A 27,136-nucleotide genomic window follows, 5' to 3' on the forward strand; every position below is an offset into this window, starting at 1 on the left:
CCCAATGACAGTGTTAGAGCATTAAGGAAGAAAAGTAACAAAGATATTTGGGATCTAAACTCTACACTGGACCAAATGAACCTAACAGACATCTACAGAATACTCCACCCAACAATAACAGAATATACCTTCTTTTCATCTGTACTTGGCACAGTCTCTAAGATCAACCACATGCTTGATCATAAAGCAACCCTCAACAAATTCAAAAGAACTGAAACCATACCAACCACACACTCATGCCACAGCATAAGAAAAATAGAAATAAATACCAAAAATATCTCTCAAAACTGTACAATTACACGGAAGTTAAACAACCTGTTCCTGAATGACTTTTGGGATAGGGATGAAATTAGGCAGAAATCTAAATATTCTTTGAAACTAATGAAAACAAAGATAAAACATATCAGAACCTGAGACACACCTAAAGCAATGTTACGAGGAAAGTTTGTATCACTAAATGCCTACATCAAGAAGTTAGATATCCAAGAAATAAGTTAACGTCACACATTGAGGAACTAGAAAAACAAGAGCAAAACAACCCCAAAGCTAGCAGAAGACAAGGAATAACCAAAGTCAGAGATGAACTGAACAATATTGAGAAAAAATCCATACAAAGGATCAATGAAACCAAAAGTTGGTTTATTAAAAAATAAATATGATTGATAGACATCTAGCTAGAATAACAAAGAAAAAAAGAGAGAAGATCTAAATAAACACAATCAGAAATGACAAAAGTGACATTACCACCGACCCCAGAGAAATACAAAAAAAGTCCTCACAGATGATAATGAACACCTCTATGTACACAAACTGGAAAACCTAGAAGAAACAGATAAATTCCTAGAAACATACAACCTCCCAAGATTGAACCAAGAAGAAGCTGAAATCCTGAATATACCAATAAGAGTTCTAAAACTGAATCAGTAATAAAACACCTACCAACCAGAAAAAGTCCTGGACCAGATGCATCACTACCAAATTCTTCCAGATGTATAAAGAAAAGCTGGTACCAATGCTACTGATATTATTTCAAAATATTGAGGAAGAGGAACTCATTTGATGAGGCCAGCATCATTCTGATACCACAACCTGGCAGAAACACAATGAATAAGGAAAGCTTCATGCCAATATCCCTAATGAACACAGACACAAAAATTGTCAACAAAATGCCAGCAAATTGATTCCAGCAGCACATCAAAAAGCTAATCCTCCACAATCAAGTAGGCTTGATTTCTTGAATGCAAGATTAGTGCAACATACGCAAATCAATAAATATAATTCCTCATGTAAACAGAACTAAAATCAAAAACACATGATCATCTCAATAAATTCAGAAAAGGCTATCAATATAATTCAATATCCCTTCATGTTAAAAACCCAACAGACTAGGCATCAAAATAACATACCTCAAAATAATAACAGCCATCTCTCACAAGCCTACAGCCAACATCATACTGAACAAGCAAAAGCCTGAACAATTCCCCTTGAGGATCAGAACAAGATGAGGATGCCCTATCTCACTACTCCTATTCAGCAGAGTAATGGAAGTCCTGGCCAGAGCAATCAGATAAGAGAAAGAAATAAAAGACATCCAAATAGGAAAGAAGGAAGTCAAACTATCGGTTTTCACAGGTGTTATGATTGTATACCTTGAAAACCATGTAGTTTCTGCGTAAGTCCCTTTCAACTGGTAAACAACTTCAGTAACGTTTCAGGATATAAAATCAATGTGCAGAAACCAGTAGCAATTCTATAAGCTAATAATGTCTAAGCTGAGAGTCAAATCAAGAATGTAATCCCATTCACAATAGCCACAAAAAGAATAAAATAACTAGGATTACAGCAAACCAGGGAGGTGAAAAATGTCTACAACAAGAATTGCAAAATGCTGCTGAGAGAAATCAGAGATGACACAAACCAATAGATAAACTTTCCACACTCATGGATAGGAATAATCAATACTGTTAAAATGACAATACTGCCCAAAGCAATTTATAGATTCAGTGCTGTTCCTATTAAACTATCAATGTCATTTTTCACAGAATTAGAAAAAAACTATTCTAAAATTCATATGAAACCAGTAAAAAGCCCAAATAGCCAAAACAATCCTAAGCAAAAATAACAAATCTAGAGGCAAAACACTACCTGACTTCAAAGTATACTACAAGGCTACACTAACCAAAACAGCATGGTACTGGTACACAAACAAACATATAGACCAGTGGAACAGAATAGATAACTCAGAGGTAAGATTACACACCTACAACCACCTGATCTTTGACAAAGTCGAACAATAGCAACCACCGAAGAAATGACTTCTTCAAATTCAATAAGTGGTGCTGGGATAACTGGCTAGTCATGTAGAAGACTGAAGCTCAGCCCCTTCCTTATAACATGTACAAAAATCAACTAAAGATGGATTAAAGACTTAAATATAACACCTAAAACTATAAAATTCCCAGAAGAAAACACAGGAAATACCATTTTGGCCATAGGCTATGGCAAAGATTACATGATGAAGATGCTAAAAAGCAGTTCCAACAAAAACAAAAAATGACAAATGAGATCTAATTAAACTAAAGTGTTTCTGCACAGCAAAATAAACTATCACCAGAGTAAACAACCTACAGAATTGGAGAAAATATTTGCAAACTATGCATCTGACAAAGGTCTAATATCCAGAATCTATAATTAACTTAAACAAATTAACAAGCAAATAACAAATAACCCAATGAACACATGGGCAAAGGAAATGAACAGACACTTCTCAAAAGAAGACAAACAAGCAGCCAACGAACATGAAAACATGCTCATCATGATTAATCATCAGAGAAATGCAATTCAAAATAACAATGAGATACCATCTCACATCAGGCTATTATTAAAAAGTGAAAAAATAACAGATGTTGGCAAAGTAGTGGAGAAAAGGGAATGCTTCTACACTGTTGGTAGGAATGTAAATTAGTTTAGCCCCTGTAGAAAGGAGTTTCACGATTTCTCAAAGACCTTAGAACTACCACTCAACACAGCAATCTCATTACTGGGTATATATCCAAAGGCGTATAAGTCATTCTACCAAAAAGACACATGCACACATGTATTCATCAAAACACTATTCACAATAGCAAAGAAATGGAATCAACCTAGATGTGCATCAACTGTGAACCGAATGGAAGGATGGTACATATACACCATATAATTCCACACAGCCATATAAAAGAATGAAATCACGTCCTTTTCAGCAACATGGATATAGCTAGAGGGTATTATCCTAAATGAATTAACACAAGAACAGAAAATCAAATACTGCATATTCTCACACTTATACGTGGGAGTTAAGAATTGAGTACACATGGACACGAAGAGAGGAATGAGAGATACTAGGGCCTACTTGAGGGCAGAGTCTGTGAGAAGAGTGAGGATTGGACAAATACCTGTTGGATAGTATGCTCTTTACCTGTGTGATGAAATCATTTGCACACCAGACCTCAGTGACACACAATTTACCCACAGAACAAACTTGTATATGTACACCCTGTACCTAAAATCGAAGTTGAAAAAAATTTGTAATGTTTTTATGTCCAATTTTGTCCAATTAAAGAAAAAACTCATATACATGTTTTTCTTCATTTTAGAAAAACTAAATACAATTAGATTGTTAACTGTTCTTTTTGTTTATTTTTCTAAGATTCTGTGACGGGTTTTTTTTGTTCTAATGGATTAACCTAATGATAGTTAATATTTGCTCAGTTTTGTAGGTTTTATCTATTTTTGCATTTAAATGACATCCTTTTCTTCTTTAGTAAAACAAATTATAATCTTTTGCTTTTTAACAGTTCAAAACATTTGTGTGAGTGTAGCCAACTGAAAACAAGTTTACCAGAAACACTGGGTGTTTTTATATTTTATCCAGTATTTTTTGGCAAATGAAGTAAAGACATTTAAAATTATTTAATCTGCCATGTTGTTGGAAGCGGAAGTTCAGAGATAAAGATTTTTTCCTCTTAATTTAAAAGAGTTTATTTAATTTCGAAAGCAAAGCTTCTGTTTGGTGGAGAGTGGAGAATGATTTGTGGTGTTAGACTAATACCCTATTATCTGGTACTCCTTAGAGCTACCAATAAATTTGTAAGATGCAGTTTATTATTTCTTTTTCAACTTCAAAAAGTATATTATATTTGTCTTATTTTATTTTCTTTGCATACTGTGTAGATTACGTAGGACAAACAGTATTATTTTCATTTGGCCAAGGAGAAAGCTGATGCAGAATAAGAGGCTTTGCCTTAAGTTCCCTAGTAAACCTAAAAATAAATTTGGGATTTAAATACAGTCCTCCTGCATCTCAGCAAAGTGTGTATCCTATTAGTTTTATCTAAAATGCCAGTTTGGGAATGGCAAACATATACTGGATTTTTAAATCTCTTACTCATTTGAACTATGTGACCACAGAAGAATAATGTTGAAATAAAAAGTAAACGATGCTATTACCGAAAATATTTTTATCATAATTTTTGTTCAAATCCTTAAAATATATTCTTAGTGGGCAGCATTGAGGACCCAGTTATTTTATTTTTATTTTTTGCTAATCTCTTTTTTTGCTATCTCTTTGTTTTTTACCTAGATTCATTCCACAGTGCTCAAGCCATCTAATTCCTAAAAGAGTAAGAGATATAACTCTTACTGAATTGAGGAGATGGAAGCCATTCCATCTTAGTTTCTCTGCACCTTTACTTATCCCTTCTCCTTTTTCTTTCCTCTAAGAGAACAATATTCTTTTCTGTTACAAGATTAAAATTCCTAACCATCCCTTTTATCTAGTTACTGCAATTAATTTGCCACTTCAGTTGTCCCCAGTCTGCCTTTGAATACTGCCATCCACAAAATCTTTTCTTCCCCATATGCTCAATTCTTGTGTATCCTAAAAAATTCCCTAAAACCAGATTTTTTCTCAAACTACCATCCCGTACGTTTTCTTTATTTTACTATCAAAATGTCAAGGGTAGGCCATTCTCTTGCATTCTTTTCATATACATGCCCTTAAATTTAACTCCTTAAATTAAGTATTCTAAGTCATAGAACTCTTTTAGCTCTTAAGAAATTAATAAATTAGCCTTAGGAAAATGAAAATGCCTACCACATTTTTCATAGCATTTCAAGGCATTAGATATAGCAAAATCATCATTGACCCTGGAGAGAAGCTGTTTTCAATTATTATTCTGAAAATAATTGCCTATAGGACTTATTAAAGTATAGACCAATGTCTTATCTTAGAGCTTCTTTTTAACAGGCTTTTATGGGAGACGCCTTGAGAATTAATATTTTTAGCAAGTGTCTCTGATGTGATAGACAGAATTCTATAGCTATCTCCCCTGCCCCAAGTTTCCTATGCCCTATTTATTCAATTAAACACTAACCTATGAACTGCTGTGAAGACACTCTGCAGATAGAAGTATGGTTACTAGTCAGCCGAACCTACCTTTTCTTCCCTCCTTCCCTCCTTCCCTCCTTCCTCCTTCCTTCCTTCCTTCCTTCCTTCCTTCCTTCCTTCCTTCCTTCCTTCCCTCCCTCCCTCCCTCTCTCCGTCTTCCCATATTTCTGTCTCTCTTTCTCTCTTTCTCTTTTTTTGACACAAGGTCTTGATCTGTCACCCAGGTTGGAGTGCAGTGCCACAACCACGGTTCGCTGCAGCCTCAACCTTCTGGGCTCAAACGATCCTTCCACCTCAACCTCCCGAGTAACTGCAACTACAGATACATGCCAACATCCCTGGCTAATTAAAAAATAATGTAGATATGTGGTCTCACTCTGTTGACCAGACTGGTCTTGAACTCCTGGGCTCAAGCAGTTTTCCCATTTGGGCCTCTCAAATGCTGGAATTACAAGTCTCAGCCACTGCACCCAGCCAGCTGCTGTTAAAATAAAAATAACAAGTCAGATTATTGCAGTGAGCCTAATGTAATCACATGAGCCTTTAAAAGCAGAAAAGGAAAGGAGAAGAGTCAGTTAGCAAGTTGGGGCAGAGGAATAACGGAAAAGAGATCCAAAAGAAGGAGGAATTGAGAGAAATCCGTATAGTAAGAAGCCTTTGATGTGCCTTGCTGGTTCTAAGTGGAGAGCCATGTGAAAGGACCAGAGAAGGTCTTTAGGGGCTGATGACAGCCCCTAACTGACAGCTAGGAAGAAAATGGTGTCCTCCAGAGGCAGAGGCAGGAGAATGGCGTGAACCTGGGAGGCAGAGCTTGCAGTGAGCCGAGATGGTGCAACTGCACTTCAGCCTGGGCGACAGAGTGAGACTCTGTCTGAAAGAAAGAAAGAAGGAAAAGAAAGAAAAAGAAAGGAGAGAAGAAGGAAGGAAGGAAGGAAGGAAGGAAGGAAGGAAGGAAGGAAGGAAGGAAAGAAAATCCTCATTCCTACAGCTGTAAGAAGATGAATTTGACCAATATCCTGAATAAGCTTGGAAGTGGCTTCTTTGCGAGAACCTCCAGGAAGCAATGCAACATGTTGACACCTATATTTTAGCCTGATGAGACTTGTGTCAGATTTCTGACCACTAGAAACTATGAAGTAATAAATTTGTGCTGTTATAAACTGCTAAGTTGGTAACAATTTATTACCATAGCAATAGAAAATCAATACACTTGATGATTCATATTCATGTAATCCACAGCTCTCTCCTAAAGGATTCTTGTACTAAGGTTAAGGACTCCTGTCTTACATTTAAATCTTGGTCCTCACGTATGCCAATATGCCAAGCAGATTTTGACAAAAAATGATGAATGATCTCCAGATTTCTAAGACCGGTAACCTTTTATTTATTTCTTAGCTTTCATTCTTTTAATTTTTCTTCAATGTTTGATATTTGAGATTATTTTTTCCTTATTAAAATTCTTTTCTGCACTGACTATACCACTATTAAAATTTTCATTTCTTTTTTTTCTTAGTTCTCCTTTCTATTTCCTCATACTGTGTATATTCCTCAAATGGAGATTTACATAATCAACCCATGGCTTTACATATCACATGATGAGTGAGAAAGAGAGTGATGTTGTATACTGTGCATGAACTTTAAAGTCAGATGGAACTTACTTTTGAGTGTAAGCTCCATAGTTTGCCACTGCATTAGTTGACTGTCATTAAATCATGCTGCTTAAGAAACAACTTTCAAGTCTTAGAGAGCTGCAACACTAAAGTTTTATTTCCTTGCTTATATATATTTTTTCGTGTCAAGTGTGGTCTGCTTTGTTTTACATGTCTTTATTTTAGATCCAGGCTGAAGGAGCAAATCTTGTTTCCTGGAAAAATGAAAAGGACAATGTCATATCCATGTGACGGTTCTTGAAGTTTCTGATTGGATATAGCATATGTAAATGTCTGTAGGAAGTCATATAGACAAGCATGATGTCAGTGATCTGGTGAACTATATTCCTTCCCCTGGGAGGCACAGAGAGCCATATGGCAAGGGACAGGGACATATGCTATTTCTACTGGGAAAGAGACACAAACTTGGGAGAAATAACACAATCTATCTTAAAACATTGCTTTTATAACAGTAAAAACTTAATTGTACATTTTCTTAACTCCATTTTACTAATTGATAAATGCAAGATAGCAATATTTATTCCACAGGTTGTTTTTAAGATTAAATGAGTACATGTATTTAAAAAGCTTGCCTAACATCTGATACATTGTAGATGTTTAATAAATACTGGTTAATTCCATTGTCCTTTCTTAATTACTGTAAGTAATTTTTTTTGAGTTCTAGGACCCAAATATTTCATTTTTTAAGGACCATTTTGCACAGTCCTTCTGACACGTATTACTCCACAAGTCCTTAATTTCTCATTGTTGTCCCTGAAAAACATACTTTCCTCCTGTACTTTCAACCTTTGAAAAGTAACTGATTCATCAGCCATCTAGGAATAAAAACTATAATTTTTATTCCTCAACCATTGTTTCCAACCAATATGTTAATAGGTCCCATTAACAGGCTTTTTTAGTACCCATTCTAATTGCTTCAAACATAATTCAAGAGCCTGTTATGTTTTCTTTGTGGTATTTAAAAATCCTTTTGAGAACTAACATAATGACCCATTATAAAATTTGTAATTTATAATGAGCAGAAAAAATTATTTATCTAAAACTCCCCCCCCCTTTTTTTTTGCATGAGCTGCTTCAATAGCCTTTGAGCATTTTTTTTTTTTTTTGGAAATTTGTGTTTTATTTTTGCTACATCATTGCAGTAAATTAGCGATAGTGTTTCCATTCTTTGGGTTGATTAATTTTTAAAAAAGAAATAATAATATTTTGAAGTCATACATTAAGTATCATATAACAAGAAATCGAGAAACAATGGAGTGGGTTGTTTCACTTTCGTCCTATTTTCAATTCAGTGCCTTGATGTTTCAACTTCTCTTTATGTAGGTTCAGTTCAATTGAAGCTAGTTTTCAGTATGTTTCAAAATTCAGACACCGAGCACTTCTTTAATGATCAACACTTTTTAATGAAAATGGATAGGCTTTCCCTTAAGTATAGTTCGTTATCTTCTCAATTGTTGTAACTTACGTCTACAAGTAACGTACGTCTACTGTAACTTATGTAACTTACGTCTAACTTTGTCTATAATAGCTACGTGAACAATGCATCTAATTTGTATCATAACTCCCTTGGTTAAAGAATTTTGGCTATTCCAAAATGAACATGCACATATACTTTTGGTTACAGACTGACAAATCTAAAAAAATCATAAATAAAAATAACTAATGAACTTTATTTATAGAATCTATTATTATTACATCTATTATTTCATGTACATGGAACTGAATGATATGGCAGATAATTCTCGAAATGAAAAGGAGTGCATGAAGAATTCACTTGATTGACCCATGTAAAAATCTGTTCATTAAGCAAAGGGATAAAGATAACATATGAATTAAAATATCTACAAGAGATAGACACATTTTGTTGTTTAGAGTAGTAGTCTCTAATTATGGAAAATATAGAAATTTACTTCGTATCTACTGTTCTGATGCAAAGGCTAGAACAAAACAGGTAGTACAAAACAACTACAGCAAAACCTCATCTTTGGTGAAAAAGATTTGCAAAGACTGTTGAAATATTCCAGTGCAACACAAACTACTGTATATTTTGTAAGAAATTAGTAAAATACAGCTTTTTTGGGGGGTGAGGGGAGTTGGGAAAGTAAAGTGATTTGGTGGCTTGATTAGTTGTTGGAATTAGTCATTAAGTGAAAACTGGTTCCTTGGCAAACTATATTTTGTTATGCCCCCGAAAGTGACCTTTAACAAAACGTATTTCAAAAAATTAGTTTGTTCTCTGAATTGACCATGATGTGTTCAATCTCTTGCTCATCACATTCATTCTAATTAGTAATGCTACTTTCCATTCATAAGCATTTAATCGGCCCACTATCATCTCTAAAATACTTGTAAATGATATTCAAATTCTTACAGAGTATAAACCATATCTCCCATCCACTCATAGCTTCCATACATAGTGTGTGTTCTGCTACACCCTGCTCTTACCAATACCATGGCACCATGAGACACTTACCAGCACCATACATTATTTTCCAGACCAGGAAGTATATTGATAGATGCTCTTCCTATCAAATACCAATCCAGTCCAGTTCAAATGTTCTCTCTTAAATAGGCTTTCCTCATCTTCATAATAAAACTAATAACTATTTTTTTTACTTGTAGCTATAGTTGGTTTATTTTATAATATATGAAAGGCACAATATGAGAGAATAACAGGACAAAGGAAGACTAAGTTCGCTCTGGTCAAGCTCCAAAAGTTGCTAGTGCTTGGATGAGACTATCACAAGATTTGGATGAAGCTGTCAACAGATTCAGTGAGGCCATTTTCCAGAAATAAATTTTTTTAAAAAAAAATTATCCAGAATTAATCTGATTGCATGTAACTGACTTATAAGAAATGATTTCATAAGCAGCTGATGTTTTATAAATCAGAAATTAATTTTTTTCATAGATAATGAAATAGTTGGCTCAAAAATGCAGGGCAGTATTTAGCATTCAGGATTTGGCACATCGTCCTAAGCAGAATGTCTGCTTTACTGTTGCCACATGAAGGCAGCGACCATGTGTGTAATATTCACTAGATGTCCCAGAGATCAGCACACAACCTTGAATAGAGCAAGTGCTCAAAAATATTTGTTTAATCAATTAATAAATAAAAAGGATTAAAAAGGCATTACTATGGGTCTTGTGCAAACCAAAAGCCAATTTTTTGCTATATGAGGTGGTGAGAGTTTGCTGCTGTTTCCTCCTCTTCCTCCTTCTTCTTGTCCTTCTTCTTATTTCTTCTTCTCCTTCCCTCCCCCTTCTTCTCCTCCTTCTTCCTCATTTGCTTCCTTTTCCTACTCTTTCTTCTCCCCATCTTTCTCTTTCTCCTTATTCTCCTCTCCCTTTTCCTCCCTTTTTTCCCTCATCCTCCCACTCCTCCTCCTGCTCCTCATACTTCCCCTTCTCCTTTTTCATTTCAATATATGGCAAGTAGATAAATTACAGTGCTCCACAATAGAAATATTTCTTCCTTAAAAACTATATTTGGTTGCCTGGAATTATCACTTCTTATTCTCCATGATAAAGATAAACACTGGCATACATTTGGTCCTTGCCCATGTCTATTTTCTAGGGTTATATATAAACCACTAGTCAATTATTATTCCTTCAATATAAATGATGGCTCACAACAAAGAAGAAAAATCTAAGTATGCTACAATTTTCTTAGATCAGAAATGACAAATTGGTAGCCCTAACCATACAGTGTATGTTGTCTGAGTGTGGTTTTTTTCCTGTATTTGATTTGATCTGCAACATGTCTTCAAAAGCAATATATATTGGGAGTCACTATGTTAAATTGAACTTCAAGCTGTTTTATGTTTATTGTTTTATATTATATATTATATTATGTATTATATAATTGTTATATATTATAATACTAAATTATAATATATAGTAAACTATTATATGATATATAATTAATAATAATTATATATTATTTTACGTGTTGGACCTCATTGCTTTGAGGTTGTGATCATATGTCTCAGTCATTATGTTCTAGGCATATCTTCCTGGAAACACACTTACATATTAATAATATTCTCAAAGCTAGCATATGACAATGATGGGAAGCTTTCTTACCCATCCTGTGTCCCTGTGAAAAAATACTAATAACAATTGCAGTTATACATTTGTTGCCTTATATTTGTCTGTAAGATAAATGATGATAAGTCTGTATTTTTAAGTTAGAAAATAAACTATTTGAAAGTGAGAATATATATTTATTATATTTTTATTACAGCATATCTAGTACAGTGATGTTAGAGTAACAACAAAATAAATGTGTGTTGATTTTTTAAATTTAAAGTAACACAGAAAGACATAACCATTGGACTATAGAGTCTGAATTACAAACTTAAATATAACACTTGTCTGAAGAGAACACAGTAGGTATAGAATATCTTACATAAACAAAATTACAATCAAATGGTTGTAAGTATTGTTTGCACATCAATGACTTAATCAGCAAATATTTACTGGCACTGTATTAGTCCATTCTCATACTCTTAATAAAGACATACCCAAGACTGGGTAATTTAAAAAGAAAAAGAAGTTTAATGGACTCACAGTTCCACATGGCTGGGAAGGCCTTATAATTATGGCAGAAGGCAAAGGAGGAGCAAAGGCACATCTTACATGGTGGCAGTAAAGAGAACATGTGCAGGAGAACTTCCCTTTATAAAACCATCAGATCTCTTGAGACTTATTCACTATCATGAGGATAGCATGGGAAAAACCCAACCCCATGATTCAATTACCTCCCACCAGGCCCCCTACCAATGATATGTGGGTATCACGGGAGTTAAAATTCAAGATGATATTTGGGTGAAGACACAGCCAAACAAATCATTCTTCCCCTGCCCACTCCCAAATCTCACATCTTCACATTTAGAAACCAATCATGCCTTCCCAACAGTCCCCCAAAGTTTTAACTCATTTTAGCATTAATTTAAAAGTCCACAGTCCAAAGTCTCATCTGAGACAAGGCAAGTCCCTTCTGCCTATGAGTCTGTAAAATCAAAAACAAGCTAGTTACTTGCTAGATACAGTGGGAGTACAGGCATTGGGTAAATACACCTGTTTCAAATGGGTGAAATTGGCTACACAAAGGGGCTACAGGCCTCAGGCAAGTCAGAAATCCAGCAGGGCAATCAAATCCTGAAGCTCCAAAATGATCTCCTTTGACTCCATTTCTCACATTCAGGTCACGCTGATACAAGAGGTAGGTTCACATGGTGTTGAGCATCTCTACTTCTCTGCCTTTGCAGGGCACAGCCCCTCTCCTGGCTGCTTTCATGAGCTGGCATTGAGTATCTGTGGCTTTTCCAGGTGCATGGTACAGGCTGTTGGTGGATCTACCATTATGGAATCTGGAGAACTGTGGCCCTCTTCTCATAGCTCTACTAGGCAATAACCCAGTGGGACTCTGTGTTGGGGCTCCAACTCCACATTTCCCTTCTGCACAGCCCTAGCAGAGGTTTTCCATGAGGGCTGTACCGCTGCAGCACACTTCTGCCTGGACATCCAGGCATTTCCATACATCCTCTGAAATCTTGGTGGAAGTTCCCAAACCTCAATTCTTGACTTCTGTGCACCCATAGGCTCAACAGCATGTGGAGGAGACCACCAATACTTGTGGCTTGCACCCTCTGAAGTAATGGCCTGAGCTGTACATTGGCCCCTTTTAGCCATAACTGGGATTTGGGGCACCAAGTCCCTAGACTACACAAAGCAGCAAGGGCCTGGGCCCAGCCCACAATACCATTTTTTCCTTCTAGGCTTCCCAGCTTGTGATAGAAGGGGATGCCCTGAAGACCTCTGACATGCCCTGGAGACATTTTTCCATTGTCTTGAAGTTTAATATTGGGCTCTTCATTACTTATGCAAATTCTTGCAGCTAGTTTGAATTTATCCTCCAAAAATGGGTTTTTCTTTTCCATTGTATTGTCAGGCTGCAAGTTTTCTGAACTGTTATACTCTGCTTCCCTTTTAAACATAAGTTCCAATTCCAAACGACATACTTCAGAATGAATAAAACTGAAAGATTTGAAGAGCCCCTAAGTCATCTGTTGAATACTTTACTGCTTAGAAATTTCTTCCACCAGACACCCTAAATAGTCTTTCTCAAGTTCAAAGTTCCACAGATTTCTAGGGAAGGGGTGAAATGTTGCCAGTCTCTTTCCTAAAGCACAGCAAGAATCACTTTTGCTCCAGTTACCGGTAAGTTCTTCATCTCCATCTAGTACAATCTCAGCCTAGAAATCATAGTCCATATTACTATCAGCCTTTTGGTCAATGCCATGCTACAAGTCTCTAGCAAGTTTCAAACTTTCTCACATCTTTCTGTCTTCTGAGTCCTCCAAGTATCTAGGAAGTTTCCAACTTTTCCACATTTACCTATCTTCTTCTCAGCCCTCCAAACTTTTTCATCCTCTACCTGTTACCTAGTTCAAAAGTCACTTCCACATTTTTGGGTAGCTTTACAGTAGTGCCCCACTCCCTGTACCAATTTACTCTAATAGTCCATTCTCACATTACTAATAAAGACGTACCTGAGACTTTGTAATTTATAAAGGAAAGAGAGGTTTAATGGACTCACAGTTCCACATGGCTGGGGAGACCTTACAATCCAATCATGGGGAAAAGCGAATTAAGGGCAAAGTCACGTCTTCTATGACAGCAGGCAAGAATGCATGTGCAGGGGAACTGCCCTTTATAAAACCATCTGATCTCATGAGATTTATTCACTACCATGAGAACAGCATGGGAACAACAAACTTCCCATGATTTAATTACTTTTTACTTGGTCCCTCCCATGACACATGGGGATTATGGGAGCTACAGTTCAAAATGAGATTTGGGGTGGGGACATGGCCAAACCATATCAAGTACCCTGTATGGCTATGCTTTGTGGAAGGAACCAGGGATAGAGTGGAAAATAAAAGAATAAAAATGTATGCCCTTATGTAACTTACGTTTTAGTGTGGGAAACAGAGAGTAAAAAAAAGAAGTAATTATAGAATAAGTACTATAAAAATATCACGTGAAACCTCTTAGGATTGCGATTATCAAAAGCTAAAAGACAAAAGTATTGGTGAACATAAGGAGAAAAGGGAAGCCTTGTACATTGTTTGTGAGAAAGTAAATTAATACAACCATTACGGGAAACTATATGGAAGTTCCTCGATAGATTAAAAATAGAATTACCATATGTTTCAGAAATCCCACTTTAGAGCATAGATCCAAAGTCACTATACCAAAGAGATCTGCACTGCCATTTTCATTGCTGTATTATGGTAATAATACAGATTGACAGATCAATGAATAAAAAATATGTGGGCATATATACACAATAGAATATTATTTAGCCTTAAAAAAGGAGATCTACAGTAAGCAAAACAGCATCGTATTGGTACAAGAACAAACACATAGACCAACGGAACAGAATAGAGGACTGAGAAATAAGACCACATACCTATAACCATCTGATCTTTGACAAACCTGACAAAACCAAGCAATGGGAAAATGATTCCCTATTTAATAAATGGTGCTGGGAGAACTGGATAGCCATAAGCAGAGAACTGAAACTGGACTGCTTCCTTACACCATAGACAAAAACTAACTCAACATGGATTAAGGACTTAAATGTAAAACAAACATTTTAAAAACCTCAGAAGAAATCTAGGCAATATCATTCAGGACATAGGCACCGGCAAAGATTTCGTGATGATAATGTCAAAAGCAGCTGCAACAAAAGCAATAATTGACAAATGGGATCTGATTAAACTAAAGAGCTCTGCATAGCAAGAACAACTATCATCAGAGTAAAGAGAAAACCTACAGAAAGGGAGACAATTTTTTGCAATCTGTCCATCTGACAAAGGTCTGATATCCAGAATCTACAATGAACTTAAGCAAGTGTACAAGAAAATAACAACCCCATTAAAATGTGGGGGAAAGACATGAACAAACACTTCTCAAAAGAAAACTTACATGCAGCCAACAAACATATGAAAAAAAGCTCAACATCACTGATAATTAAAGAAATGCAAATCAAAACCACAATAAGATATCATCTCATGACAGTCAGAATGGCCATTACTAAAAAGTTAGAAAAAATGGATGCTGGGAAGGTTTAACAGAAAAAGGAACACTTTTAAACTGTTGGTGGGAGTTTAAATTAGTTCAAGCATTATGGAAGACAGCATGTGATTCCTCAAAAACCTAGAGGCAGAAATATCATTTGACCCAGCAATCCCATTACTGGGTATATACCCAAAGGAGTATAAATCATTCTATTATAAAGATACAAGCATGTGTATGTTCACTGCAGCACTATTCACAAGGCAGAGACATGGAATCAGCCTAAATGCCCATCAATGATAGATTGGATAAAGAGAATGTGGTACATGTACACCATGGAGTATTATGCAGCCATAAAAAGGAACATCATCATGTCCTTTGCAGGGACGTGGAAGGGGTTGGAAACCATTGTCTTCAGTAAACTAACACAGAAACAGGAAACAAAATACTGCATGTTCTCACTTATAAGTGGGAGCTGAATGGTGAGAACACATGGATACATTGTTGGGGAACAACCATACCTGGAGAGTTTTGGGAGGATGGCAGGAGGGAGAGCATCAAGAAGAACAGCTAATGGACACTGGACTTATACTTAGGTGATAGGATTATTTGTGCATCAAACCACCATGGTACACGTTTATCTGTGTAACAAACCTGCACATCCTGCACATGTACCTCTGAACTTAAAATAAAAGTCAAAGAAAAGAAAAAGAAGATACTGAGATACTGCCATTATGGCAACAGAGATGAAACTGGAGGACATGATGCTAAATGAAAAAAGCCACACACAGAAAGACAAATGCTTAAATGTGAAATCAAAACAAGTCAAACTAATAGTAACAGAGAGTCAAAAGGTGGTTACAAGGGCCTGGGAGTGGAGGAAAAGGGGAGATATTGGTGAAACGATACAAACTTTCAGTTGTAAGATGAATATTAGAGTACTAGAGACCTAATGTACAATATGGTGACTATAATGTATTGGGGACATGAAATTTGTTAAGAAAGTAGATCTTAAGTGTTCTCACTACACATACACAAAAATATACACAGAAAAGGTAACTGTGTGAGGTAATGAATATGCTAATTAGCTTGACTGTGAAAATTATTCCACAACATATACATATATCAACAAATATTGTACCCCTAAATATATACATTTTTTTTTGAGTCGGGGTCTCACTCTTTCACCAGGCTGGAGTGCAGTGGCACAATCTCAGCTCACTGCAACCTCCACCTCCCAGGTTCAAGCCATTCTCCTGCCTCAGCCTCCCGAGTAGCTAGAACTACAGGCGCACACCACCATGTCCAGCTAATTTTTGTATTTTTAGTAGAGACGGGGTTTCACCATGTCGACCAGGATGGTCTTGATCTCTTGACCTCGTGATCCACCTGCCTTGGGCTCCCAAAGTGCTGCGATTGCAGACGTGAGCCACTGTGCCTGGCCATATATACAATTTTTATTCGTTAATCATACCTCAATAAATCTGGAACGAAAAGAAAAATGAAACAAAGAATATAGAAAGTTTGATACTGCCTTTAAAATTGTTAAGAAAGATATTATGGATAAAGTGACATTTGTGCAGAGCTCTATGGTTGTGATGAAGCAAGCCACAGAGGATATCTGGAGGAAGATCATTCGAGGCAGAGGGAATAGCAAAGGAAGAGGCCTTGAGTTTGACATATGCTTGCTGTGCTCCAGGAACAGCAAAGAGGCCTGTGTGTCAGAAGTAAATGGGTACAGGAAGAAATAGCAGTAAATGAGACTAGAAAGGAGTGGGGTGTTCCATTATGTAAGTGTTTATAGGCCATCATAAGAACTCTGGGTTTTGGAGTTAGCCACTGGGAAGTTTTGAACAGAAGCATAACAAGAATCTGCCTTATGCATTAGAAGGACTACTCTGTGTTGAGAAGAGAATACTTACGAGGGGTGAAGCAAAAGTTAAGCAAAAGACCATATACTTGTGGGCCACATGGATGTTTTCTTTTGAAAAGTGTCTATTCATACCCTATGTCCACTTTGTAATGGGTCTGCTTTTTGCCTGTTCATTTATTTAAGTTCTTCATACATTCTGGATATTAGACCTTCATCAGATGCATAGTTTGCAAATATTTTTTCCCATTCTGTAAGTTATTTGTTTACTCAGTTGACAGCTTCTTTTGCTGCGCATGAGCTCTTTTGTTTAATCAGGTCCCATTTGTCACTTGTTGTTTTTGTTGCAATTATTTGCGGCATCTTCATCATGCAGCGTTTACCAGGGCCGATGTCCCGCATGGAATTTCCTAGTCAGTTCTTGATTTCCACAATGTTTATAGTTTTAGGTTTTATATTTAAGTGTTTAATCCATCTTGAGGTAATTTTTAAATGTAAGTGAAGAGGTCCAGTTTCAATCTTTTGCATTAGGCTAGCCAGTTATTCCAGCACCATTTACTAGATAGAGGTTCTTCCTCCACTGCTTGCAGTATTAGGCATATACACAAAGGAATATAAATCATTCTACCGTAAAGACATATATATACATATATTTACCACACTACTATTCACCATAGAAAGACATGGAATCAGTCTAAATACCCAACAATGATAGACAGGATAAAGAAAATGTTGTACATATCCCCTATAAAATACTACATAGTCATAGAGAAGAACAAGGTCAAATCCTTTGCAGCAACAAGGATGGAGCTGGAGGCCACTGTCCTAAGCAAACTAACACAGAAACAGAAAACCAAATCTGTATGTTCTCACTTATGAATGGGAGCTAAACACTGAAAACACATGGACACAAAGAAATGAAAAATACCCACCAGGGTCTACCTGAGGGTGGCAGGTGGGAAGAGGGTGAGGATAGCACCTAGCAGGTACTATGCTTACTACCTGGGTGACAAAATAATCTGTATTCTGAACCCTGTGACATGCAATTTACCTGTGTAACCAATCTGCACATACACCCCTGAATCCAAAATAAAATTTTAAAAATTAAACAAAGAGACCAGTTATAATTCAAGAGAGAGATGATAATAGTATAGACCGTGAAGGTTGGGAGGTGTGATTGAATTCACGGTATCATTTGACCTGAATTTGCTGATGGATTGAATGTTCGATGTGAACCTGAGAAAAAAGTCAAATGTTTGTGGAACAACCTGACAGGGTTACCATTTTCTACAATAGGAGAAAAAAGGCTTCAGGAAGAGCAAGTTTCAGGGGGTAAATCAGAAGTTTGTTTTCAGGCACTTTAAGGTATCTATTTGAGCTACCCATTAAAAACAAGGATTTGGATTTATGACTGTGATAGAAAAAAAAGATTCTGATTGGAGATATAAATTTGGGGTAATTCTCATGTGTATGGTGTATATTATGAGATGTGATCATTAAAGGTATGAGTGGAGAAGAAAAAAGACGCGTGAATAAGCTCTTTTTTTTTTTTTTTTTTTGAGACGGAGTCTCGCTCTGTCGCCCGGGCTGGAGTGCAGTGGCCGGATCTCAGCTCACTGAAAGCTCTGCCTCCCGGGTTTATGCCATTCTCCTGCCTCAGCCTCCCAAGTAGCTGGGACTACAGGCGCCAGCCACCTCGCCCGGCTAGCTTTTTTTGTATTTTTTAGTAGAGACAGGGTTTCACCGTGTTAGCCAGGATGGTCTCGAACTCCTGACCTCGTGATCCGCCCGTCTCGGCCTCCCAAAATGCTGGGATTACAGGCTTGAGCCACCGCGCCCGGCCGAATAAGCTCTTAAGTAAAGCAACATTTAAGATTGAAGGATAAAAACGAACAAGTAAAGGATACTGAGAAAAAGTCACAAATGAAAAAGCTGTTTCATAAAGGAGAGAATTATCAATTGTAAGTTACTATTAATAGGCAACTAAGATGTGATTAAGAATTAGACATTGAAATTAGCAAAGTTTCAGTAAGAAGGAGAGGGTTGGATATCCCAGAGAATGAGAATGGAAAAATTGGAAGAAATAAGTACAGAAAAATTTAATTTATGATACTTAAGTACTAACCCATGGATCAATATTTAACATATATATTTTGACTTATCTCCAGCAGAATACAGTTAGATTTCTAATGAGAAATTAAGTTCAACTTATGCTCACAGTGAAATAGAACATCATCAGGTTTGTGAAAAGAGGGCCCTTACAGCAGAGAAAAAGTGTATTAAATCTTGATTTCAAAAAGTCTTGGATTAGGATGACACCTATGTTAGTTTGCAAAAGTTAATTCACATTTCTGAATTTGTTTCATTCAACTCAGTACATGCTGAGCTACCCAGAATATAGTCAGCCCATGAATGGTTGCTATTGTTCTTTTTTCTTTTTCTAACCATACTTTCTTCATGTATCCCGTTATTATCTGTGCCATCTTACCGGTGACACTTCTCCACCGACTAAAATTGTTAGTAAAGCTTAAAAATTTTTTGGTTTACTTTTATTCATCAATTACAGTGAGTTAGACAATTCATGGAAGGAGGAAAGTCCCTTCTCCATCATAATTCTGCATATCAAATTGCTGGGGAAATGAGCCAGCTTCAGTTGCTTAGTGAGTCACCTCCCCTTTCTCTAAGATTCTTGAAGCTTGCTGCACGAATCCATTCCCACACGGCTATGAAGAAATACCCGAGACTGGGAAATTTGTAAAGGAAAGAGGTTTAATTGACTCACAGTTCCACACTGCTGAGGAGGCCTCAGGAAACTCACAATCTTGGCAGCAGGCAAAGGAGAAGCAAGCACCTTCTTCACAGTGCAGCAGGATGGAGTGAGTGCAAGCAGCGGAAATGCCAGGCACTCTTATAAAACCATCACATCTCATGAGAACTCACTTACTATCATGAAAACAGCGCCAGGGAAACTACCCCTAGGATTCAATTGCCTCCACCTGGTCCAGCCCTTGACATATGGGGATTATGGGAATTAAGGGGGTTCCAATTCAGGATGAAATTTTGGGTGGGGACACAGCCAAACCATATCACTTGCACACGGTTAGTGTTATTACATGCCATGGTTTATGTCTGTTGGCTCATCAGAATTACTAATGACCCTTTTACATTTTAAAATTGTCCATGTTTTTTACAATATAGTATATAATGGACCTAGTAATGGGACAGGCTTTAAATTTGGGTTCCTGTACTGGTCTCCTGTATTTACAGTCTCACTTTTACCATGCAAATACTAGTTCTTGGTCTCTTGTATTTGCAGTCATATTTTGATCTTCCTTTGGAGCTTTATAATCCCATTCATTCTATTTCTATTGATTTTTTCCTGTTTTATTTTCTCAACCACTTTTCCTATTCCCACTGTCAATGTGTCCCCAGCAAACAAAATGTTCTCTTAATCCTGATAAATTGTTGTGGAGGTGGTGTCAAAGTCTGCATTTCAACATGCAGAAATATTCTACCCTTTGTGAGGAAAATATTCCCATTAAAACTAATTTTCTCTTGCTTTGAATAACAGACTAATTTTTTAACTCATTTGATAAAATCGCTTAAAACTTTTACAACATTGAGTGTTTGGGATATGCTTTTATTTTTTGGTCAAACCTCAAATGTAATATTATAGGTTGTTATCAATCATTGTGGGTTTTGACATTTTCATAATATCTGCAGGACTATTTCCTAGTACATCTTTCCAAAGTTACGTGTTGTATCCATACATGAATATAACTATTTTATTTGCTATGTTTGTTCTACTTATTTCACAGGTGTCATCAAAGTTGTTTGACACAGCATTGAGAAGGTGTTTACAATAAATAGCAGCATTGCATTGTTCTCACTCATAAAAATGAATAATGAATAAAATAATACGAGATTATATTCCATCATCATGCACATGAAATCCAATTTGATTAACTTAGCACTTTGTAATGTTAATATTCTATTATGTCATAAATTATATGAAATATAAAAGATTCCAGATTCTTAGATTGAAAGAAAAATCTAGATGATTTATTGTGAAGTTTATGACATTCATGACTTTATATACAGATATTACATATTTAGGCAAAGTTTTGAAGGATACTACTAATGTAATATTTATGATTAAATTTTGGCTTTAATAATCTGCTTTTCTTTTTCTCCTGATATTAAGAAAGAAGAACTGGAATCCATTTCAAGCTAAAGAGAAAATTCAACCTGGACTATCTCTCTTTCAAGAAAATTAACAAAGTACCAATGGAGCTCTTTATCTACGGAGTGCAGACTTCATTAATTAATCCTTTTTATCTGTGACAGTTAAAGGTAAATCTAGAATATTCTGCCTCCTTGAAATTATTTCTAGTTTTACTTTTACTTGCTAAACTACATTCTTTCAACCATATGTTATCTTTTGTCAAGCATGTATAAATTAAATCAAATGGTATTGCACTATTTTTTGCCTTGCATTGACGTTTTAAAAGATAGCCATTTAGATAAGCACTTTTTCATATTATTAACTTAATAATCTTGAGAGTAACAGAAAGAAAATGGAGAATATTTTTGTTACTCCTCATTTTCATAATAGTGGAAAGTGGAATTCATATGACATTATAAGTAGAAATTTTCTGCATCACTAAGAACATGGCTTAGAATATAATGCCTCCTGGAAAATTCAGAAAAGTATTCTAATAAGAAAAACTTCTAGTCATATATCACGCACTGTCTGCACTATTATTCTCCCTTTTCACTAAATATGCTTTCCACGAAAGAGGGATATGGCATTTAGTTCATCACTTCCTGCTATCTATTCCGCATTCCAAACCAATATAAGTTCTGGTCATTTCCTTTAGAAATAATTATTATTCGACACCGCAAAAAGAGAACATGAAAATGCAAGACAACAAAATCCTGAAAACATATATGTTTTTCTTTAGAACTTAATGTTTTAACTGTTTTTGTTGAGGCATCAGCTGCCTTATTTAATGCTGTTGCTTTTTATTTTTTTTTTTCCTTCATGTAGGGCCTTGCCATTAGACAAATACCTGCCAGGAACCAGTAATGGGAAAACATTCTAGTTACATGGATATTTGTTCATTTAACAAACATTTGTTCACCTTTAACAAAAAGTGACAAGCGTGTCACATTTCATCAGGTCACATCAGGATGTGTCTCAAGAAAACTGAGAATATAAGATAAGCCCTTTCAAAGCGATATGCCTCATCCAGAGCACAGAAGAAATGAAACATTAATTGCTTAGAATTAAAGGAAATTCAAACCCATTTATAGGTTAAAAATCACCTGAATTTCAAATACACATTTGCTAGCAATATAATTGTTTTTCTATTGTATATGTCAAAGTGATGTTTTTGTATTTCTTACCTATAATAGTTATTTGCTTACTATATTATATTTATGTAGTATATTATATTTAACAGTTCTATTTTAGTATAAAATTATGATGGTAGTCCCTTGATTTGAGGGAACATACCATCTGATGGGTTGTCTAAAAACTCTGTTATCCAATACAGTAGCCACTAGCCACATGTGGCTATTAAATTACAATGAAATCAATTGTTAGGTGTTTTAGTTTCATAAGTCATGTTTCAATTGTTCAGTAATTAGGTATTACTATTAGTAGCTCCTATATTGAATAACACTGAGATAGAACATTTTCATCACAGAAAGTCCTACTGGATTGTGCTAATTTAGAATACTACAGGTAAAATGTAATTCTCACATATTGAAACTATGTATAAAGTGTCCAAAAAAGTGATTTCAGTATGTATTAGTCAAATACTTGTGTCTTAAACATATGACCTGGGCACTGTTTGTGCTAATTTTTTACTAGATACCATTTCTTCTAACAGCTCTCTCTGAAGAAGAGATGAGTAATAAATGTATGTAATGTAACCTGTATATACAGACATATCTATTTATACACAGGTATCTGTATCTAACCATCTGCATGTATATTAATCTAACCATAAGTTCATACTAATGTCTCCAGATCCAATCCTGTACCAAAGAGTTCATTCTAGCCTTCTTTTTACGCTTTTCTGTAAGTTTCCTCTCTGACAGTGAGAAACTTGGATCTCATAATTCAGAATGTATTTACTTAATTATTAATCAGATATACATGTACAATAGTTTCAGAATTGTACCTCATATTCTGTACTTGAAGCTTTTTATTTTGAAATTTGAACATTTAAATAATACCATACATAGGATTTGCTGGCAAGATGGCTGAATAGGAATAGCTCCGGTCCGCAGCTCCCAGAGAGACTGATGTAGAAGGCAGGTGATTTCTGCATTTCCAATTGAGGTACCCGGTTCGTCTCATTGGGACTGGTTGGATGGTGGGTGCAGCCCATGGAGGGAAAGCCGAAGCAGGATGGGGCATGGACTCACCTCACCAGAGAAACATAAGGGATCAGGGGATCTCCCTCCCCCAGCCTCCCAGCCAAGGGAAGCTGTGAGAGATTGTACCTGGAGGAACAGTGCACTCTGGCCCAGATACTGAGCTTTCCCCATGGTTTTGCAACTGGCAGAACAGGAGATTCCCTCCAGTGCCTACGCCACGAGGGCCCTGGGTTTCAAACAGAAAACTGGGTAGTCGTTTGGGCATGCACTGAACTAGCTGCAGGGTTTTTTTTTTCTTTTTTTTTCATACCCTAGTGGCACCTGGTACATCAGCAAGACTGAACCGTTCATTCCCCTGGAAAGGAGGCTGAAGCCAGGGAGCCAAGTGATCTGGCTCAGCAGATCCCACTCCCTTGGAGCCCAGCAAGCTAAGATCCACTGGCTTGAAATTCTAGCTGCTAGCACAGCAGTCTGAGGTCAACCTGGGATGCTTGGGCTTGGTAGGAGGAGGGGCGTCCGCCATTGTTGAGGCTTGAGTAGGCAGTTTCACCCTAGCAGCATGAGCAAAGCCACTGGGAATTGTGAACTGGGCAGAGACCACCCCAAATCAGCAAGGCTGCTACAGCCAGACTGCCTCTCTAGATTCCTCCTGTCTGGGGAGGGCATCTATGAAAAGAAGGCAGCAGCCCCAGTCAGGGACTTATAGATTAAACCCTCATCTCCCTGGGACAGAGCACCTTGGGGAAGGGGCAGCTGTGGGCACAGCTTCAGCAGACTTAAACTTCCTGGCTTGACAGCTCTGAAGAGAGCAGCAGATCTCCCAGCACAGCGTTCAAGCTCTGATAAGGGACAGAGGGCCTCCTCAAGTGGGTCCCTGACTCCTGTGCCTCCTGACTGGGAGACACCTCCCAGCAGGGGTCGAAAGATACCTCTTACAAAAGAGCTCTGGCTGGCACCTGGGGAGTGGGGGACCCTCTGGGACAAAGCTTCCAGAGGAAGGAACAGGCGGCAATTGTTGTTCTGTAGCCTCCACTGGAGATACCCAGGCATAGAGGGTCTGGAGGGGACCTCCAGCAAACTACAGCAGACCTGCAGCAGAAGGGCCCGACTGTTAGAAGAAAACCTGACAAACAAAAAGGAATAATATCAACATCAACAAAAAGGACGTCCACTCAGAGACCCCATCCAAAGGTCACCAACATCAAAGACAAAAGGTAGATAAATCCATGAAGATGGGGAGAAACCAGCACAAAAAGGCTGAAAAATCCAAAAACCAGAATGCCTCTTCTCCTCCAAAGGATTACAACTTCTTGCCAGCAAGAGAACAAAACTGGATGGAGAATGAGTTTGACAAATTGACAGAAGTAGGTTTTAGAAGGGGGTAATAACAAACTTCTCTGAGCTAAAGAGGCATGTTCTAAACCAATGCAAGGAAGTTAAGAACCTTGAAAAAAGGTTAGATGAATTGCTAACTAGAATAACCAGTTTAGAGAAGAACATAAATGACCTGATGGAGCTGAAAAGCACAGCATGAGAACTTTGTGAAGCATACAGAGGTATCAATAGCTGAATCGATCAAGCAGAAGAAAGGATATCAGAGTTGGAAGATCAATTCAATGACATAAAGTGAGAAGACAAAATTAAAGAAAAAAGAGTGAAAAAAAACGAACAAAGATTCCCATAAATATGTCCCCATGTGAAAAGACCAAATCTATGTTTTATTGGCATACTAGAAAGTGATGAGGAGAATGGAACCAAGTTGGAAAACACTCTTCCGGATATTATCCAGGAGAACTTCCCCAACCTAGCAAGGCAAGCCAACATTCAAATTCAGGAAATACAGAGAACACCACAAAGATACTCTTCAAGAGGAGCAACCACAAGACACATAATCATCAGATTCACCAAGGTTGAAATGAAGGAAAAAAGGTTAAGGGCAACCAGGGAGAAAGGTTGGGTTACCCCCAAAGAGAAGCCCATCAGACTAACAGCAGATCTCTCTGCAGAAACCCTACAAGCAAGAAGAGAGTGGAGGCCTATATTCAATGTTCTTAAAGAAAAGAATTTCCCACCCAGAATTTCATATCCAGCCAAAATAAGCTTTGTAAGTGAAGGAGAAATAAAATCCTTTACAGAGAAGAAAATGCTGACAGATTTTGTCACCGCCAGGCCTGCCTTACAAGAGCTCCTGATGGAAGCACTAAACGTGGAAAGGAACAACTGGTACCAGGCACTGCAAAAACATGGCAAATTGTAAGGCCCATCAATGCTAGGAAGAAACTGCGTCAACTAACGAGCAAAATAACCAGCTAACATCAAAATGACAGGATCAAATTCACACATAACAATATTAACCTTGAATGTAAATGGGCTAAATGCCCCAATTAAAAGACACAGACTGGCAAATTGGGTAAAGAGTCAAAACCCATCAGTGTGCTGTATTCAGGAGACCCATCTCATGTGCAAAGACACACATAGGCTCAAAATAAAGGGATGGAGGAATATTTACCAAGCAAATGGAATGAAAAGCAAAAATAAAAACTAAAACAAAAATAAAGAGGGGTTGCAATCCTAGTCTCTGATATAACAGACTATAAACCAACAAAGATCAAAAGAGATAAAGAAGGGCATTACGTAACGATAAAGGGAGCAATGCAACAAGAAGAGCTAGCTGCTTGGCATGGTGGCTCACAACTGTAATCTCAGTACTTTGGGAGGCCGAGGTTGGTGGATTGTCTGAGATCAGCAATTTGAGACCAGCCTAGCCAACATGGTGAAACTCGGTCTTTACTAAAAATACAAATATTATCTGGGTGTGGTGGTGCACACCTGTAGTCCCAGCTACTTGAGAGGCTGAGGCAGGAGAATTTCTTGAACCAGGGAGGAGGAGGTTGCAGTGAGCCAAGATCACACCCCCTGCACTCAGGTCTCAGCAACAAGTGTGAGATTTCATCTCCAGAAAAAAAAAAAAAAAAGCTAACTTTCCTAAATATATATGCACCCAATACAGGAGCACCCAGATTTATAAAGCAAGTTGTTAGAGACCTACAAAGAGACTTAGATTCCCACACAATAATAGTAGTAGAATTTAACACCTCACTGTCTATATTAGACAAATCAACAAGATAGAAAATCAAAAATGATATCCAGGACTTGAACTGAGCTCTGTGCCAAGTGGACCTAATAGACTTCTACAGAAGTCTCCACCCCAAATCAACAGAATATACATTCTTTTCAGCACCACATCACACTTATTCTAAACTTGACCACATAATTGGAAGCAAAACACTCCACAGCAAATGCAAAAGAAGAGAAATCATAACAGTCTCTCAGACCACAGTGCAATCAAACTAGAACTCAGGATTAATAGACTCATTCGAAACTGCACAACTACATGGAAACTGAACAACCTGCTCCTGAAAGACTCCTGGGTAAATAATGAAATTAAGGCATAAATGAAGCTGTTCTTTGAAAACAATAGGAACAAAAACACAATGTACCATAATCTATGGGACACATTTAAAGCAGTGTGTAGAGGGAAATTTATAGCACCAAATGCCCACAAGAGAAAGCAGGAAAGATCTAAAATAGACAACCTAAAATCACAATTAAAAGAACCAAAAACCAAGGCAAACAAATTCAAAAATTAGCAGAAGGCAAGAAATAACTAAGATCAGAGGAGAACTGAAG

Source organism: Trachypithecus francoisi, unplaced genomic scaffold, assembly GCF_009764315.1.
Source record: "Trachypithecus francoisi isolate TF-2019V2 unplaced genomic scaffold, Tfra_2.0 Lachesis_group3, whole genome shotgun sequence".
Classification (NCBI taxonomy): Eukaryota; Metazoa; Chordata; class Mammalia; order Primates; family Cercopithecidae; genus Trachypithecus; species Trachypithecus francoisi.